Source organism: Odontesthes bonariensis, chromosome 19, assembly GCF_027942865.1.
Source record: "Odontesthes bonariensis isolate fOdoBon6 chromosome 19, fOdoBon6.hap1, whole genome shotgun sequence".
Lineage (NCBI taxonomy): Eukaryota > Metazoa > Chordata > Actinopteri > Atheriniformes > Atherinopsidae > Odontesthes > Odontesthes bonariensis.
Window position 1 is genome coordinate 30,597,639 of NC_134524.1, and position 11,350 is coordinate 30,608,988.

Below are 11,350 nucleotides of genomic sequence, written 5' to 3' on the forward strand. Positions count from 1 at the left end.
TGCGTCTATTTGATGTTGTTTTGCATCTCTTTGATGTTGTTTTGCATCTCTTTGATGTCGTTTTGCGTCTCTTTGATGTTGCTTTGTGTCTCTTTGATGTTGTTTTGTATCTCTTTGATGTAGCCTTGTGTCTCTTTGGTGTTGTTTTGTGTCTCTTTGATGTGTTTTTGTGTCTCTTTGATGTTGGTTTGTCTCTTTGATGTTGTTTTGTGTCTCTTTGATGTTGCTTTGTGTCTCTTTGGTGTTGTTTTGCGTCTCTTTGATGTTGTTTTGCATCTCTTTGATGTTGCTTTGTGTCTCTTTGATGTTCTTTTGTGTCTCTTTGGTGTTGTTTTGCGTCTATTTGATGTTGTTTTGCGTCTCTTTGATGTTGCTTTGTGTCTTTGATGTTGCTTTGTGTCACTTTGGTGTTGTTTTGTGTCTCTTTGATTTGTTTTTGTGTCTCTTTGATGTTGCTTGGTGTCCCTTTGATGTTGTTTTGTGTCTCTTTGATATTGCTTTAAGTCTCTTTGATGTTGCTTTTGTGTCTCTTTGATGTTGCCTTGTGTCTCTTTGATGTTGCTTTGTGTCTCTGGTGTTGTTTTCTGTCTCTTTGATGTTGCTTGGTGTCTGTTTGGTGTTTTTTTGCGTCTCTTTGATGTTGCTTTGTGTCTCTTTGGTGTTGTTTTGTGTCTCTTTGATGTTGCTTTGCGTCTCTTTGATGTTACTTTGCATCTCTTTGATGTTGCTTTTTGTCTCTTTGATGTTGTTTTGTGTCCATTTGATGTCGTCTTGTGTCTTTTTGATGTTGTTTTGTGTCCCTTTGATGTTGTTTTGCGTATCTTTGATAATGTTTTGTGTCTCTTTGAAGTTGCGTCTCTTTGATGTTGTTTTGCGTCTCTTTGATGTTGCTTTGTGTCTCTTTGATGTTGGTTTGTGTCTCTTTGATGTTGGTATGCGTCTCTTTGATGTTCTTTTGTTTCTCTTTGATGTTGCTTTGTGTCTCTTTGATGTTTTGCGTCTCTTTGATGTTGTTTTGCGTCTCTTTGATGTTGCTTTGCGTCTCTTTGATGTTGTTTTGCGTCTCTTTGATGTTGTTTTGTGTCTCTTTGATGTTGATTTGTGTCTCTTTGGTGTTGTTTTGCGTCTATTTGATGTTGTTTTGCATCTCTTTGATGTTGCTTTGTGTCTCTTTGATGTTCTTTTGTGTCTCTTTGGTGTTGTTTTGCGTCTATTTGATGTTGTTTTGCATCTCTTTGATGTTGCTTTGTGTCTCTTTGATGTTCTTTTGTGTCTCTTTGGTGTTGTTTTGCGTCTATTTGGTGTTGTTTTGTGTCTCTTTGATGTTGCTTTAAGTCTCTTTGATGTTGCTTTGCGTCTCTTTGATGTTGCTCTGTTTCTCTTTGGTGTTGTTTTGTGTCTCTTTGATGTCGTTTTGCGTCTTTTTTATGTCGGTTTGCGTCTTTTTAGGATGTCGTTTTGTGTCTCTTTCATGTTGCTTTGTGTCTCTTTGATGTTGTTTTGCGTCTCTTTGATGTTGTTTTGTGTCTCTTTGATGTTGCTTTGTTGTCTCTTAGGTGTTGTTTTGCGTCTATTTGATGTTGTTTTGCATCTCCTTAATGTTGCTTTGTGTCTCTTTGATGGTCTTTTGTGTCTCTTTGATGTTGCTTTGTGTCTCTTTGATGTTTTGCGTCTCTTTGATGTTGCTTTGTGTCTCTTTGATGTTGTTTTGTATCTCTTTGATGTTGCCTTGTGTCTCTTTGGTGTTGTTTTGTGTCTCTTCGATGTGTTTTTGTGTCTCTTTGATGTTGGTTTGTGTCTTTGATGTTGGTTTGCGTCTCTTTGATGTTGCTTTGCGTCTCTTTGGTGTTGTTTTGCGTGTCTTTGATGTTGTTTTGTGTCTCTTTGATGTTGCTTTGTGTCTCTTTGGTGTTGTTTTGCGTCTATTTGATGTTGTTTTGCATCTCTTTGATGTTGCTTTGTGTCTCTTTGATGTTCTTTTGTGTCTCTTTGGTGTTGTTTTGCGTCTATTTGATGTTGTTTTGCGTCTCTTTGATGTTGCTTTGTGTCTTTGATGTTGCTTTGTGTCACTTTGGTGTTGTTTTGTGTCTCTTTGATTTGTTTTTGTGTCTCTTTGATGTTGCTTGGTGTCCCTTTGATGTTGTTTTGTGTCTCTTTGATATTGCTTTAAGTCTCTTTGATGTTGCTTTTGTGTCTCTTTGATGTTGCCTTGTGTCTCTTTGATGTTGCTTTGTGTCTCTGGTGTTGTTTTCTGTCTCTTTGATGTTGCTTGGTGTCTCTTTGGTGTTTTTTTGCGTCTCTTTGATGTTGCTTTGTGTCTCTTTGGTGTTGTTTTGTGTCTCTTTGATGTTGCTTTGCGTCTCTTTGATGTTACTTTGCATCTCTTTGATGTTGCTTTTTGTCTCTTTGATGTTGTTTTGTGTCCATTTGATGTCGTCTTCTGTCTTTTTGATGTTGTTTTGTGTCCCTTTGATGTTGTTTTGCGTATCTTTGATAATGTTTTGTGTCTCTTTGAAGTTGCGTCTCTTTGATGTTGTTTTGCGTCTCTTTGATGTTGCTTTGTGTCTCTTTGATGTTGGTTTGTGTCTCTTTGATGTTGGTATGCGTCTCTTTGATGTTCTTTTGTTTCTCTTTGATGTTGCTTTGTGTCTCTTTGATGTTTTGCGTCTCTTTGATGTTGTTTTGCGTCTCTTTGATGTTGCTTTGCGTCTCTTTGATGTTGTTTTGCGTCTCTTTGATGTTGTTTTGTGTCTCTTTGATGTTGATTTGTGTCTCTTTGGTGTTGTTTTGCGTCTATTTGATGTTGTTTTGCATCTCTTTGATGTTGCTTTGTGTCTCTTTGATGTTCTTTTGTGTCTCTTTGGTGTTGTTTTGCGTCTATTTGATGTTGTTTTGCAACTCTTTGATGTTGCTTTGTGTCTCTTTGATGTTCCTTTGTGTCTCTTTGGTGTTGTTTTGCGTCTATTTGGTGTTGTTTTGTGTCTCTTTGATGTTGCTTTAAGTCTCTTTGATGTTGCTTTGCGTCTCTTTGATGTTGCTCTGTTTCTCTTTGGTGTTGTTTTGTGTCTCTTTGATGTCGTTTTGCGTCTTTTTTATGTTGGTTTGCGTCTTTTTAGGATGTCGTTTTGTGTCTCTTTCATGTTGCTTTGTGTCTCTTTGATGTTGTTTTGCGTCTCTTTGATGTTGTTTTGTGTCTCTTTGATGTTGCTTTGTTGTCTCTTAGGTGTTGTTTTGCGTCTATTTGATGTTGTTTTGCATCTCCTTAATGTTGCTTTGTGTCTCTTTGATGGTCTTTTGTGTCTCTTTGATGTTGCTTTGTGTCTCTTTGATGTTTTGCGTCTCTTTGATGTTGTTTTGCGTCTATTTGATATTGGTTTAAGTCTCTTTTATGTTGCTTTTGTGTCTCTTTGATGTTGCTTTGTGACTCTTTGATTTTGCTTTGTGTCTCTTGTGTTGTTTTCTGCCTCTTTGATGTTGCTTTGTGTCTCTTTGGTGTAGTTTTGCGTCTCTTTGATGTTGCTTTGTGTCTCTTTGGTGTTGTTTTTTGTCTCTTTGATGTTGCTTTAAGTTCCTTTGATGTTGCTTTAGGTCTCTTTGATGTTGCTTTGTGTCTCTTTGATGTTGTTTTGTGTCACTTTGATGTCGTCTTGTGTCTTTTTGATGTTGTTTTGTGTCCCTTTGATGTTTTTTTATGTCTCTTTGATGTTGTTTTGTGTCTCTTTGAAGTTGCGTCTCTTTGATGTTGTTTTGCGTCTCTTTGGTGTTGTTTTGTGTCTCTTTGATGTTGCTTTGCGTCTCTTTGGTGTTGTTTTGTGTCTCTTTGATGTTGTTTTGCGTCTCTTTGATATTGCTTTGTTTAACTTTGGAGTTGTTTTGTGTCTCGTTGCTGTTGCTTTAAGTCTCTTTAATGTTGCTTTGCGTCTCTTTAATGTTTTTTTGTGTCCCTTTGATGTTGTTTTGTGTCTTTTTAATGTTGTTTTGTGTCCCTTTGATGTTGCTTTGTGTCTCTTTATAATGTTTTGTATCTCTTTGATGTTGCTTTGCGTCTTTTTGATGTTGTTGTGCTTCTCTTTGATGTTGCTTTGTGTCTTTTGGTGTTGTTTTGTGTCTCTTTGATGTTGCTTTAAGTCTCTGATGTTGCATTGCGTTTCTTTGATGTTGTTTTGTGTCTCTTTTATGTTGCTTTGCATCTCTTTGATGTTGCTTTGCGTCTCTTTGATGTTGCTTTGCGTCTCTTTGATGTTGTTTTGCGTCTCTTTGATGTTGTTTTGTGTCTCTTTGATGTTGCTTTGTGTCTCTTAGGTGTTGTTTTGCGTCTATTTGATGTTGTTTTGCATCTCTTTGATGTTGCTTTGCATCTCTTTGATGTCGTTTTGCGTCTCTTTGATGTTGCTTTGTGTCTCTTTGATGTTGTTTTGTATCTCTTTGATGTTGCCTTGTGTCTCTTTGGTGTTGTTTTGTGTCTCTTTGATGTGTTTTTGTGTCTCTTTGATGTTGGTTTGTGTCTTTGATGTTGGTTTGCGTCTCTTTGATGTTGTTGTCTGTCTCTTTGATATTGCTTTAAGTCTCTTTGATGTTGCTTTTGTGTCTCTTTGATGTTGCTTTGTGTCTCTTTGATGTTGCTTTGTGTCTCTGGTGTTGTTTTCTGTCTCTTTGATGTTGCTTGGTGTCTCTTTGGTGTTGTTTTGCGTCTCTTTGATATTGGTTTGTTTCTCTTTGATGTTTTTTTGTGTCTTTTTTTTGGGCTTTCCACGCCTTCAATGCCAGGACAGTTCAAGAGAGACAGGAAGCAGGGGGCAGAGAGAGGGGAAAGACACGCAGCACAGGGCCGCCCGGGGCGGGAGCCTAACCGGGGCTAGCCGCAGCGAGGACCGCAGCCTCCGCATGTGGGGCGGCCGCCCAAACCACCACGCCACTGACCGCCCCGTTTTGTGTCTTTTTGATGTTGTTTTGTGTTCTTTGATGTTGTTTTGCGTCTCTTTGATATTGTTTTGCGTCTCTTTGATGTTTCTTTAAGTCTCTTTGATGTTGTTTTGCGTCTCTTTGATGTTGTTTTGTGTCTCTTTGATGTTGCTTTGTGTCTCTTTGGTGTTGTTTTGCATCTCTTTGATGTTGCTTTAAGTCTCTTTGATGTTGCTTTGCGTTTCTTTGATGATGCTTTGCGTCTCTTTGAAGTTGCGTCTCTTTGATGTTGTTTTGCGTCTCTTTGATGTTGCTTTGTGTCTCTTTGATGTTGGTTTGTGTCTCTTTGATGTTGGTATGCGTCTCTTTGATGTTCTTTTGTTTCTCTTTGATGTTGCTTTGTGTCTCTTTGATGTTTTGCGTCTCTTTGATGTTGTTTTGCGTCTCTTTGATGTTGTTTTGTGTCTCTTTGATGTTGCTTTGTGTCTCTTTGGTGTTGTGTTGCGTCTCTTTGATGTTGTTTTGCATCTCTTTGATGTTGCTTTGTGCCTCTTTGATGTTCTTTTGTGTCTCTTTGGTGTTGTTTTGCGTCTATTTGATGTTGTTTTGCGTCTCTTTGATGTTGCTTTGCGTCTCTTTGATGTTGTTTTGCGTCTCTTTGATGTTGTTTTGTGTCTCTTTGATGTTGCTTTGTGTCTCTTTGGTGTTGTTTTGCGTTTATTTGATGTTGTTTTGCATCTCTTTGATGTTGCTTTGTGTCTCTTTGATGTTCTTTTGTGTCTCTTTGGTGTTGTTTTCCGTCTATTTGATGTTGTTTTGCGTCTCTTTGATGTTGCTTTGTGCCTTTGATGTTGCTTTGTGTCACTTTGGTGTTGTTTTGTGTCTCTTTGATGTGTTTTTGTGTCTCTTTGATGTTGCTTGGTGTCTTTGATGTTGGTTTGCGTCTCTTTGATGTTGTTTTGTGTCTCTTTGATATTGCTTTAAGTCTCTTTGATGTTGCTTTTGTGTCTCTTTGATGTTGCCTTGTGTCTCTTTGATGTTGCTTTGTGTCTCTGGTGTTGTTTTCTGTCTCTTTGATGTTGCTTGGTGTCTCTTTGGTGTTTTTTTGCGTCTCTTTGATGTTGCTTTGTGTCTCTTTGGTGGTGTTTTGTGTCTCTTTGATGTTGCTTTGCGTCTCTTTGATGTTACTTTGTATCTCTTTGATGTTGCTTTTTGTCTCTTTGATGTTGTTTTGTGTCCATTTGATGTCGTCTTGTGTCTTTTTGATGTTGTTTTGTGTCCCTTTGATGTTGTTTTGCGTATCTTTGATAATGTTTTGTGTCTCTTTGAAGTTGCGTCTCTTTGATGTTGTTTTGCGTCTCTTTGATGTTGCTTTGTGTCTCTTTGATGTTGGTTTGTGTCTCTTTGATGTTGGTATGCGTCTCTTTGATGTTCTTTTGTTTCTCTTTGATGTTGGTTTGTGTCTCTTTGATGTTTTGCGTCTCTTTGATGTTGTTTTGCGTCTCTTTGATGTTGCTTTGCGTCTCTTTGATGTTGTTTTGCGTCTCTTTGATGTTGTTTTGTGTCTCTTTGATGTTGATTTGTGTCTCTTTGGTGTTGTTTTGCGTCTATTTGATGTTGTTTTGCATCTCTTTGATGTTGCTTTGTATCTCTTTGATGTTCTTTTGTGTCTCTTTGGTGTTGTTTTGCGTCTATTTGATGTTGTTTTGCATCTCTTTGATGTTGCTTTGTGTCTCTTTGATGTTCTTTTGTGTCTCTTTGGTGTTGTTTTGCGTCTATTTGGTGTTGTTTTGTGTCTCTTTGATGTTGCTTTAAGTCTCTTTGATGTTGCTTTGCGTCTCTTTGATGTTGCTCTGTTTCTCTTTGGTGTTGTTTTGTGTCTCTTTGATGTCGTTTTGCGTCTTTTTTATGTTGGTTTGCGTCTTTTTAGGATGTCGTTTTGTGTCTCTTTCATGTTGCTTTGTGTCTCTTTGATGTTGTTTTGCGTCTCTTTGATGTTGTTTTGTGTCTCTTTGATGTTGCTTTGTTGTCTCTTAGGTGTTGTTTTGCGTCTATTTGATGTTGTTTTGCATCTCCTTAATGTTGCTTTGTGTCTCTTTGATGGTCTTTTGTGTCTCTTTGATGTTGCTTTGTGTCTCTTTGATGTTTTGCGTCTCTTTGATGTTGCTTTGTGTCTCTTTGATGTTGTTTTGTATCTCTTTGATGTTGCCTTGTGTCTCTTTGGTGTTGTTTTGTGTCTCTTTGATGTGTTTTTGTGTCTCTTTGATGTTGGTTTGTGTCTTTGATGTTGGTTTGCGTCTCTTTGATGTTGCTTTGCGTCTCTTTGGTGTTGTTTTGCGTCTCTTTGATGTTGTTTTGTGTCTCTTTGATGTTGCTTTGTGTCTCTTTGGTGTTGTTTTGCGTCTATTTGATGTTGTTTTGCATCTCTTTGATGTTGCTTTGTGTCTCTTTGATGTTCTTTTGTGTCTCTTTGGTGTTGTTTTGCGTCTATTTGATGTTGTTTTGCGTCTCTTTGATGTTGCTTTGTGTCTTTGATGTTGCTTTGTGTCACTTTGGTGTTGTTTTGTGTCTCTTTGATTTGTTTTTGTGTCTCTTTGATGTTGCTTGGTGTCCCTTTGATGTTGTTTTGTGTCTCTTTGATATTGCTTTAAGTCTCTTTGATGTTGCTTTTGTGTCTCTTTGATGTTGCCTTGTGTCTCTTTGATGTTGCTTTGTGTCTCTGGTGTTGTTTTCTGTCTCTTTGATGTTGCTTGGTGTCTCTTTGGTGTTGTTTTGTGTCTCTTTGATGTTGCTTTGCGCCTCTTTGATGTTACTTTGCATCTCTTTGATGTTGCTTTTTGTCTCTTTGATGTTGTTTTGTGTCCATTTGATGTCGTCTTGTGTCTTTTTGATGTTGTTTTGTGTCCCTTTGATGTTGTTTTGCGTATCTTTGATAATGTTTTGTGTCTCTTTGAAGTTGCGTCTCTTTGATGTTGTTTTGCGTCTCTTTGATGTTGCTTTGTGTCTCTTTGATGTTGGTTTGTGTCTCTTTGATGTTGGTATGCGTCTCTTTGATGTTCTTTTGTTTCTCTTTGATGTTGCTTTGTGTCTCTTTGATGTTTTGCGTCTCTTTGATGTTGTTTTGCGTCTCTTTGATGTTGCTTTGCGTCTCTTTGATGTTGTTTTGCGTCTCTTTGATGTTGTTTTGTGTCTCTTTGATGTTGCTTTGTGTCTCTTTGGTGTTGTTTTGCGTCTATTTGATGTTGTTTTGCATCTCTTTGATGTTGCTTTGTGTCTCTTTGATGTTCTTTTGTGTCTCTTTGGTGTTGTTTTGCGTCTATTTGATGTTGTTTTGCATCTCTTTGATGTTGCTTTGTGTCTCTTTGATGTTCTTTTGTGTCTCTTTGGTGTTGTTTTGCGTCTATTTGGTGTTGTTTTGTGTCTCTTTGATGTTGCTTTGCGTCTCTTTGATGTTGCTCTGTTTCTCTTTGGTGTTGTTTTGTGTCTCTTTGATGTCGTTTTGCGTCTTTTTTATGTTGGTTTGCGTCTTTTTAGGATGTCGTTTTGTGTCTCTTTCATGTTGCTTTGTGTCTCTTTGATGTTGTTTTGTGTCTCTTTGATGTTGCTTTGTTGTCTCTTAGGTGTTGTTTTGCGTCTATTTGATGTTGTTTTGCATCTCCTTAATGTTGCTTTGTGTCTCTTTGATGGTCTTTTGTGTCTCTTTGATGTTGCTTTGTGTCTCTTTGATGTTTTGCGTCTCTTTGATGTTGTTTTGCGTCTATTTGATATTGCTTTAAGTCTCTTTTATGTTGCTTTTGTGTCTCTTTGATGTTGCTTTGTGACTCTTTGATTTTGCTTTGTGTCTCTTGTGTTGTTTTCTGCCTCTTTGATGTTGCTTTGTGTCTCTTTGGTGTAGTTTTGCGTCTCTTTGATGTTGCTTTGTGTCTCTTTGGTGTTGTTTTTTGTCTCTTTTATGTTGCTTTAAGTTCCTTTGATGTTGCTTTAGGTCTCTTTGATGTTGCTTTGTGTCTCTTTGATGTTGTTTTGTGTCACTTTGATGTCGTCTTGTGTCTTTTTGATGTTGTTTTGTGTCCCTTTGATGTTTTTTTATGTCTCTTTGATGTTGTTTTGTGTCTCTTTGAAGTTGCGTCTCTTTGATGTTGTTTTGCGTCTCTTTGGTGTTGTTTTGTGTCTCTTTGATGTTGCTTTGCGTCTCTTTGGTGTTGTTTTGCGTCTCTTTGGTGTTGTTTTGTGTCTCTTTGATGTTGCTTTGCGTCTCTTTGGTGTTGTTTTGTGTCTCTTTGATGTTGCTTTGCATCTCTTTAATGTTTTTTTGTGTCCCTTTGATGTTGTTTTGTGTCTTTTTAATGTTGTTTTGTGTCCCTTTGATGTTGCTTTGTGTCTCTTTTATAATGTTTTGTATCTCTTTGATGTTGCTTTGCGTCTTTTTGATGTTGTTGTGCTTCTCTTTGATGTTGCTTTGTGTCTTTTGGTGTTGTTTTGTGTCTCTTTGATGTTGCTTTAAGTCTCTGATGTTGCATTGCGTCTCTTTGATGTTGTTTTGTGTCTCTTTTATGTTGCTTTGCATCTCTTTGATGTTGCTTTGCGTCTCTTTGATGTTGCTTTGCGTCTCTTTGATGTTGTTTTGCGTCTCTTTGATGTTGTTTTGTGTCTCTTTGATGTTGCTTTGTGTCTCTTAGGTGTTGTTTTGCGTCTATTTGATGTTGTTTTGCATCTCTTTGATGTTGCTTTGCATCTCTTTGATGTCGTTTTGCGTCTCTTTGATGTTGCTTTGTGTCTCTTTGATGTTGTTTTGTATCTCTTTGATGTTGCCTTGTGTCTCTTTGGTGTTGTTTTGTGTCTCTTTGATGTGTTTTTGTGTCTCTTTGATGTTGGTTTGTGTCTTTGATGTTGGTTTGCGTCTCTTTGATGTTGTTGTCTGTCTCTTTGATATTGCTTTAAGTCTCTTTGATGTTGCTTTTGTGTCTCTTTGATGTTGCTTTGTGTCTCTTTGATGTTGCTTTGTGTCTCTGGTGTTGTTTTCTGTCTCTTTGATGTTGCTTGGTGTCTCTTTGGTGTTGTTTTGCGTCTCTTTGATATTGGTTTGTTTCTCTTTGATGTTTTTTTGTGTCTTTTTTTTGGGCTTTCCACGCCTTCAATGCCAGGACAGTTCAAGAGAGACAGGAAGCAGGGGGCAGAGAGAGGGGAAAGACACGCAGCACAGGGCCGCCCGGGGCGGGAGCCTAACCGGGGCTAGCCGCAGCGAGGACCGCAGCCTCCGCATGTGGGGCGGCCGCCCAAACCACCACGCCACTGACCGCCCCGTTTTGTGTCTTTTTGATGTTGTTTTGTGTTCTTTGATGTTGTTTTGCGTCTCTTTGATATTGTTTTGCGTCTCTTTGATGTTTCTTTAAGTCTCTTTGATGTTGTTTTGCGTCTCTTTGATGTTGTTTTGTGTCTCTTTGATGTTGCTTTGTGTCTCTTTGGTGTTGTTTTGCATCTCTTTGATGTTGCTTTAAGTCTCTTTGATGTTGCTTTGCGTTTCTTTGATGATGCTTTGCGTCTCTTAAATGTTGCTTTGCGTCTCTTTGGTGTTGTTTTGTGTCTCTTTGATGTTGCTTTAAGTCTCTTTGATGTTGCTTTGTTTCTCTTTGGTGTTGTTTTCTGTCTCTTTGATGTTGCTTGGTGTCTCTTTGGTGTTTTTTTGCGTCTCTTTGATGTTGCTTTGTGTCTCTTTGGTGTTGTTTTGTGTCTCTTTGATGTTGCTTTAAGTCTCTTTGATGTTACTTTGCATCTCTTTGATGTTGCTTTGTGTCTCTTTGATGTTGTTTTGTGTCCATTTGATGTCGTCTTGTGTCTTTTTGATGTTGTTTTGTGTCCCTTTGATGTTGTTTTGCGTATCTTTGATAATGTTTTGTGTCTCTTTGAAGTTGCGTCTCTTTGATGTTGTTTTGCGTCTCTTTGATGTTGCTTTGTGTCTCTTTGATGTTGGTTTGTGTCTCTTTGATGTTGGTATGCGTCTCTTTGATGTTCTTTTGTTTCTCTTTGATGTTGCTTTGTGTCTCTTTGATGTTTTGCGTCTATTTGATGTTGTTTTGCGTCTCTTTGATGTTGTTTTGTGTCTCTTTGATGTTGCTTTGTGTCTCTTTGGTGTTGTTTTGCGTCTATTTGATGTTGTTTTGCATCTCTTTGATGTTGCTTTGTGTCTCTTTGATGTTCTTTTGTGTCTCTTTGGTGTTGTTTTGCGTCTATTTGATGTACTTTTGCGTCTCTTTGATGTTGCTTTGCGTCTCTTTGATGTTGTTTTGCGTCTCTTTGATGTTGTTTTGTGTCTCTTTGATGTTGCTTTGTGTCTCTTTGGTGTTGTTTTGCGTTTATTTGATGTTGTTTTGCATCTCTTTGATGTTGCTTTGTGTCTCTTTGATGTTCTTTTGTGTCTCTTTGGTGTTGTTTTGCGTCTATTTGATGT